This window comes from Haliotis cracherodii, unplaced genomic scaffold (assembly GCF_022045235.1).
Source record: "Haliotis cracherodii isolate W230 unplaced genomic scaffold, xgHalCrac1.p SCAF_10, whole genome shotgun sequence".
NCBI lineage: Eukaryota > Metazoa > Mollusca > Gastropoda > Lepetellida > Haliotidae > Haliotis > Haliotis cracherodii.
The window spans coordinates 2,806,480-2,815,384 of NW_027266265.1; positions in this window are offsets into that span (position 1 = coordinate 2,806,480).

The window sequence follows — 8,905 nt, forward strand, 5'->3', positions numbered from 1 at the left end:
ACCTTACAGAGAACACATCATTGAGCTAAATGGACCAGGGAATGAAGTTAAGCATGTTCTTTCATGTGGACAATACATTCGAATGTCGATTTCCCTGACTATCTGGGGGCACGGGTAGCCCAGTCGTCTAAGTCGCCGCAATTCGCTGTACGGAGTTGCGTCCCTTGGGCACGTCAGAAACCTAAGACTGTGGGTTCGAATCCCGGTTCGCCCCGACTATGTTTCTAGGTTTGTCAGCACCATACCCGTGCTCATGGTAAACGTCTGAGACCTGCATCACTTCGGGCTTTCCTCCCACATTAAGCTGACACGCCGCGATATAACTGGAATACTGTTAAAAGCGGCGTTAAACCCAACTCACTCACTCACTCACGTAGACATGCCTCGTACCGTTGGGTACAACATGTATATCTGATGATATATGGCCCCTGATGACTATACAGTTCATGATATTCAGTACATGCATTATGACATTTCTTCATACAATTTGTTATTTTGTGGATGTAGGATAATTAAAACTATCCCTGAATGTTTTATTTTTTGTAAAGATAATGAAGTGCAGATATCATTGATGGTTGGGCCCATCAATATTCTGTGCCGATTTTGGTTTAGAACTTTCTCAAAACAACAGAGTTCAAGTTGTTGTTTATGCAAGAGTAGATTACACACTAAAAAACTGTAAATATAAGCATATTTATTAAATAAGATATATAATTGAACGGATATTTATATATAATATATGAAACGTGAAACGTTTTAATACTTCAACACCTGGCTATATGTAAATGGAGTGTATGGTTACAACATGGTTATAACATCGTTTCTCGGCGTTCTTAAAAAAAAATTAATGTGGCATGTTATAAAATGATATATTGGTACGATATGATATAGTCCCATTAGCCACATTTCAGCCGACAGCGGCTAGCATCAACGTTACGCGACTTTCACGACAGTTCAAGTAATTTTAAACTAACAAGATCTTGATGAATTATCTCTTTATAATTCTTATATTATAAATTACAGCAGGTAGTGTTTTAAACATCTCTATTCATTTTGACGATATCCAAAAAATGCAACAAAGTCGTACTATGGAGAAGTTCACAGACCAAAGGGGAGACAACCTACACATCTTTTGGTCACTGTAAAACGGGATTCTTTGATAATTGATGCCTTTTACAAAATAAGCATGATATTTCCAGGTAAAATGTACTGAAAACAAAATTGTGTACTGTTTCATATGTCTGCGATAAATGACAGACAAGCAGTTGCGGATCGCGCTTTATGTTCACTTTATAGTTATGATATTAATATTTAAAGCTCGAAACTATTGTCCAATCATTGCCCCGGCGAGGAAATGTATCTCGCCTGTCTCCTCGTTTATATTTGACAGGAACACAGTTTAGTATTGGTAGTAATCATTCGTCACCACTCAATGAATGTTATGTGCGAAAATACGACAAACCAATCAGAATGCGCGTATGATTTCAATTTCTTCGTCAAAGAATCCCTCAGAAATAATTTTTGATTTTACATATGTCATGCATCTAAAAATACACCCAAGACACAATTAAATGTGCTCAAACATACTGTATAATTCCGCATGTCCAGATGTGCTTTAAATTGCATCTGAAACATATATAATATACTGGGAAATGTATGTGAACCATTACGCAACAAGTTGACAATTGTTTTAGGTATGCCCGTTTGCGCTAAGACGGAACCCGGTCGCAAAAATGGCTATGACAGGGGCACGAGTTGCTATTCGGCTCGTCCCGGAATAACACGAGTTGGTCACGAATGGGTGGTAATATGTCAATAACGTGTATATGATTTAACCGGGATCATCCCATGTAAACGCTTTCTTTGATATGCCGACAGATAATCAGTATGTTGTGACGGCTTCTTTGATGTACCGATTATAGTCTGTATGACATATAAACCCGGATGTGAAATATAGGTCATATACAATTTGTTATTGACATAATATTCATGTACACATTAATACATGTTCCACGACCAGTAAAGATCCGGGTTGAAATAGGTCTTGAGCAACCCATGCTTGTCGTAAGAGGCGACTGTGCTTGTCGTATGAGGCGACTGACGGGATCGGGTGGTCAGACTCGCTGACTTGGTCTATGCATGTCACCGTATCCCAATTGCATGCACGATGTACATGAAATCAATCACTGGAATGTCTGGTCCAGGCTCGATTAAGTACAATAATATTGGAATATTGCTGAGTGCAAGGTTCAACAGCAAACAAAATACTTCCATTTACAATTCATTCAGATCACTACCCGGTGAGATGTGAGATGGCATCAAAGTACCAGACTGCACATTTCTCCCCAGCAAGAAATTGTCTTTGTTCCGGTCAAAAGCATGCAGAGTTGTAGAAGGTCACGAGCATGTTCAGAGTGTTGATGGTAGAACTGCATGTTCTCAAACAACAGCACCAGTGGATTATGTCTCTGTTTCACAACGTGATGCTCAATTTGTAGCCTAAGTAGACCAAATTCTGTCATCCACATTCGTTTGGAATACAGCGAGGCACTTGTGCGTTTTCAATATTGCTCTGCTATGTAAGTCTGTGACCATCTTGTACATATACTTTGTTTGAATAAATTCGTTCACTCAAAATATATTAATTTATTACATGTATAAAATGTGTTAACTCAAAAGTAAGAGTATTTGAATTATTGATTTTAAATTCACATCTGTTGATTAATGACAGTAATTGATACCAGGCTGACATGAGTTCACCAGTGGCCCTTTCACCAGAACAGACCCAGCACCCAACAGCTACGTGAGACGGACCCATGCATTTCATCGTATATACATGTTATATATAATCCGTTGCAGAATTAATATAAACATTGATATTCTAAACAATATTGGCGATGGCATAGCTCAATGGATAAGGTGTAGGCCGTTCGGCACATTGTGTGAAGTCGATTTATGTGGCCCGCTAGGTTAGAGGGGACGTAAATCCACTCTCACTCACTCACTCACTCACTCACTCACTCACTCACGTATATAATTACGGTTGTGTTTTTAAATGATTACTCTTGCTCCTGAACTTTTTATCCACTGTCATATTTAACACAGCAGTCACTACAAAACTACATTGCGAAGAAATACATTTATTTTAATACATATTAATATTATAAAAATGATGACAAATACAGACAGATGGACGGGTTTTATTCAGCATTTAAAGGTCACCCGCCACTACTATGGACAGAACAAAATAATGAGACAGACAGTTTGGCAGAAGAGCAATGATACCAAACATTAAAGCCCCTCCCTGTTCACCTTTTAGTGATTGCATTTGCGGTTTGTTAACTATAAAATGATTCTCATCTGTCCAATGCAGAAAGACAGTGTATGAAGTTGTGTATTTTACCTAAATGCTTATATTGATACTGAAATCAATTCCCAATCTGCAAATACTGATTTCATACGGGTACCCATCCTATTTGTTTTCAACCGAGTATCCACGCGAGCACCGAATACCACACAATGAAGCATAGCGGCACACTTAACTTGTCTCTTTGGGTCCATTAACAAAACTATAAAACGTCAACGCCTGAGAATAACCAGTCTCGACAATCCGACGAAATAGATTCCATTGGGCGTTAAAGGTAAAACTGAGGTGAAAATTATAGGAATCGATCACTGAAAATCAGTGATGGCACCAACAGAGTATGCATGTACTGACCTAGCGATATCACCCGCCAATTTTACATAAAACGTGTTTGTGTGTTGCCTGGAGCCGCACAGTGTATCTACACAGAAACCTTCACTGCCGAGCCCCAAGACAGAGTACCTGCAAAAATCTCTCAGCAGATGTTGACTGTCCCCAGGCTACTACGAAAGAAACGTTATTTATACAAAGGGTCTTTGTACAAGAAGTCTTGTATATTCCAAGCGTCCACTGACAACAACGCGAATGTTACAATGACAAAATTATACCGAAATACGGAAAAAAAGATTATGGCTCAGAAAACAACTAGTTCTATGTTTATCCGCGTTTATCCTGCCCGTTTTTAATATATTTGTACAAAATGTTCGAAAGGGTTTACTTACAAATGTGACTGAAGGTCTGAAACGGGGATAATGACTTAAACGAATCTACTTATTTCCAGATATTTCCAAGTCATAAATAATATTTACAAACCGAGTTGGACCAAGTAAAATATTAGCCAAGCACCTTTACATGACTGTTTATCTTTTAGTTGTGAATACATCTGGGAAACAGCCCCTTTGTGGTCAGTGAGATGTAGGACAGAGAAACAATGAAAGGCTTATGGATATTTTTCGAATACATGTGCTCAACTTTTATAATGTGTTATCATGACTATTTGAGTAAATGAATGCCTCTTTTAATGATGCTTTTATTCTATTAGATTCCGGTTCACTCAATTATTATGTTTTCATTGTGGATACAACAACATCGTCCAATCAAGCGGACGTCCCAACCTTATAAAGACCCTAATTATGAAGCATTGCATCGATAGAATCAATAAATGCCTTATATATGTAGTGTGTTGTTACCTGAGGACGAAATCTGCCAAAACCACACATCATTATACGAACTATCGACTCCTGGGTTTACTCTGAAAGACAGATTTGGTGCCTTGGCTGGTCAAGGTGATTTTTGTAGAAACTCTACCTGTTAAAGGTGTAGACTTGCTCTTGTACCTGCATATAATGATTGGGTGTGAACAATATATGTGACAAAATGTTGTCCCATTTCCTCGGCTAATTTGCAGTATGATGTGGCCGAATTTTGCAAACCATGCCATCTGTGTCAAATGGTTGGCAAACCTAATCAGAAAATCCCAGCCACACCTTTTGGAACCCATTCCAGCTTTTGAAGAACCTTTCAGATCATTGATTGTGTTGCTCCTTTGCCTAAAACAAAGTCAGGCAAACAATAGGCTAAATAAGCTCTGTTTGAGCAAATCATAGACTTCAGGGTGCTGAGTCCGGATGACTCTCATCACGTCCGGACTCAAGGTTATCAAGGAATAGATGAAGGAGAGATGTGTGCATGAAATGTGATACATAAATATGTAACTTGAGAAAAATGAAATGTTATGTTGGGCGAGAAAACGGATTTCTGCGATGTTCCAAGAAGAGTTTGTTAGATTATTTCTTAACATTAATTAAGAAATTAGAAACGATAAAAAAAATTCAACCGTCATATACCTGGGCTATTGCTGACTGCGGCATAGAACAACAGCAACAAATTTAAAAATGATGATCCTTTGCATTAAATTTTGTGTCCCGTCTTTTGTTCTACAACCTATTGTTAGTGGGATTTAGAATTAAAACGACTCAAGTACATCGATGCTGTCTGCCACCAGTTGTCCCTTGTGAAACTCATTCTCCATTTATGAGGAAAGAAAACATGGAATGAAGCAAAGGTTATATGCGAGGACGATGAAAAAACTCCTGGCGTAGATAGACAATAGTGAAACTGTGGATGATCTTATCTTAGCTTTTACAGGCAGCGGTCTTTGGGAAAACGACATGTATGTTTTCTAATATACTATTTCCATATAGAATAACGTTTCATGTAAGCGTAAATCGGGGACGTTCTTTTGGGTTATTGATCATCATTGCACGTACTTCAACTTTTCCAGTTTCGAAAGGTCACAGACACCCGATTATTTTACTGACTTGTCAGATAGAAGTAGTTTGGTCAACTGACGCAGGTTTTGATTGATATGTCTTTATGACATCATGTCATGTCCACAAGAAACGATTTCTCTGTCACGCAATTCTGTCTGTGTGGGGATCACTCTACCCTCGTGCCATCAGATAACTGTCACAGTGACAATGACGCCGAAAGCCCGAGTCGATGTCCCACATGGGTGTGATGTGTGGAGCTCATTTCTGGTGTCCAACGCCGTGTTATATAGCTGGAATAGTGCTAAAAACGGCGTAAAATAATACTCACTCACTATATTGCTAAAAGCGGCGTAAAAGCATACTCACTCACTTGTCATAGTGGCGTACGTTTTTGATCATGTCCAAGTCTCAAACGGAAGTCCTAAACTGATTATCAGTTCTCTACAGTCCTCTACAATCACAGAGGCTTCAGTCGGCAGTATTCGCTACCACAGTAAGTATATATACAACGTAAACGAAGGAAACGCTCGTATAATCCTCACCGCTGTTTTGCTTTTTCCGCGCAAGGGATCCTATCTGGGTTATTCTCTGGTGTTTACATTTTATATTTAAATAATTCAAAATTTGCTACAAAGGTAAATGAAAAGTTTCCATAATGATATATTCAATATATCATTTTCTAGGCTGGTTGGTCCGGTGTTCAGTAGCATATTTTTAAATTAATTAAATGTGATTTGTGTGTGATGTATTCAAATGAACGGTTTTGTTAACCTAGGCAAGATCATTTTTGGATTGGACTGATTGAAGGGACATCGGGTTATCGGAGGGACAAAGGCGAACCAGCACTTTCTGGAGTCCTTCAGCATCAACAGTAGCCAAGGCACGGACTTGTTTTACACCTGTTTTACACGGGTTTTTTTAAAAGTACATGCTTATAATTGAAACTATTTCATGGGCATATTGAAGCTTAATACTATCTATGCATATGGGCAAGAAAGACGTAATATAGGCTACCCGCAGTCGCATCCTGAAATGGTTTTCCTGAGTGACCATTCACTCTGTTTACCTACATGACGCCCAATCCCTGTTTGGGGCTCCTCTTCACCGCCAGAATGGGGTTTAGGAGACTTGTATGGATTTTTTCTTGCACCTGAGGTAATTTCTGTGAAGGTATATGTCGGGAATATTTAGCGTTCACTTCATACTGATTTTAGTCAGCTGTTTTTTATTTGGTTTAGAACATTTGAACCAGAGACCTCTTCTTCAAAATTCAGAAACAGCGACAAAAATCCTAGAATTAACTGCAACTTGTACACAACCCACAAGTACTACAACTACTACTACTACTGCTAAAACACAAACGACTACAACTACACCTACTATAACACCACCTACTACTAATACTAATACTACTACCACAACACCAACTTATACAGTTACATCTACTGCGTCTCATCGTATTCCAATTGCGTGGATCGATGCTCATGATATCAATCACTGGATTGTCTGGTCCAGACTCGATTATTTACAGACCGTCGTCATATAGCTGGAATAGTGCTGAGTGCGGCGTTAAACAACAAACAAAATCAACTTTGATACATCGGTCTGTTACCATCTGATAACCTATAATAGCGATTTGGCAACACTGTTAATACTGTACCACTTCCCTTCTATCTATAAAACGTTTCGCCAACACCTACCTGATCCAAGGAGTCCATGTCGTATATATATACACCAGTTCACGTCGACCAGTGACAAATATCTAATATATTCACCAGTGAAAAAAGTGCCAGTTCCGGATGTCCAATATATTCACAAGTGAAAAATGTGCCGGTTCCGGATGTCTTATATATTCACCAGTGAAAAAAGTGCCGGTTCCGGATATATAATTTGCATATTTATGTCATCGTGGCATGGCATACATGAGTTTAAGCCATAGGCGTATGGATAAATGCTTTAGCGCTAAAAATAAATCTTCATCAATCATACGATAAAAACACATACTGTTCTTTAACAAGATCCCGGACTCCAAAGACAATGTTGCCCTGAGTACATTACAGTAACTTGTGGCCATCAAGGTTTGTATGTTGATATATCTTGCCTGCAAAACCTTTTTCATACATCAAGTATTTCTACTTTGTTACTCATAATACCAGGAAGTATTTAGAAATGACTTTCACGGTTAAGCGAAGCAAGAAGACACTGCGCTAAAAGGTGGAAGTGAGCAAGTCAGTCAGTAATTATCTCGCTTTTGGTTCCCTTTTGTCAGAGAACAATCGGCCGGCTGTGTAGAGACGGGAACAAGAATTACATTGTCAGGTTCAAAGGCAAACGCCCTAGCAGTGACCAAGACCGGGCATAGCGAGGTCTTCTCCGTGTGTGTCATTTCGGAATAGACGAAAACCGAAAAGGTACCAATGCGGTATTAATACATTTCATGTCACGTAACGTAATAGCTTTGTGGTAAATTGTGGACTTGGAATTGTTTAAGCACGTCTTTCGTCTAAAGATTATGACTGAAGATAACGTTTATTTATTTATTATCAAATATTGTAGTCTGGAGGTAGTGGTGGTTGTTCATGGTTACATGAAAGACGTCCACGCTGGCTACGTTTAGTGTGTGTAGGCATTGTTACAATGAACGTATGAGTATTTGTTAAATATTTTGACAATCCTAACTTCGTGAGGGTAGAAGTGTACCAATCTGCCTCATGGAAATAACCGGGTGGTTGATACGCTGGTGAACGGCATCAGGCTAAACCTTTGTGTCTGTATTTCTTACACTATTCAACATTACAGCATTAATAGCCTGGGTAAAACTTTCAGGAAGTTTTATGGTCAACGTGTGGAGGACAATTCCAAATTTGACGCATCAGTGACAAAGATGATGTACCATATGTTCCCGTGCTCTTTCGGGTGAATAATTGACTTGCCTTGCAGGTGTTTGCGAGGAGTGCCAGCGATGGGGCAGGATATGCTCTTCTTTTCGCGAACACTTGGTATCATCACTATTTGATAGTGATTTATATTGTAAACACATTCTCGTAATATAGTCGTAAACTTACGGTCGATTCAGCTTTTGGCAGAGATTCTATTGAATATGGAAAGGGTTTTGTCGCTTATATTTCAATTTATCTCACAAGGATTTCCAAGTTGTGAAAGATAAGCCATGACATTATACATGTAAATATGTTCTTCAACATCTGCACTATGACAGGAAATCGGTCACTAGTCAGGTAAGGTGAAAAGGGGTGTAACGTCACGTTCA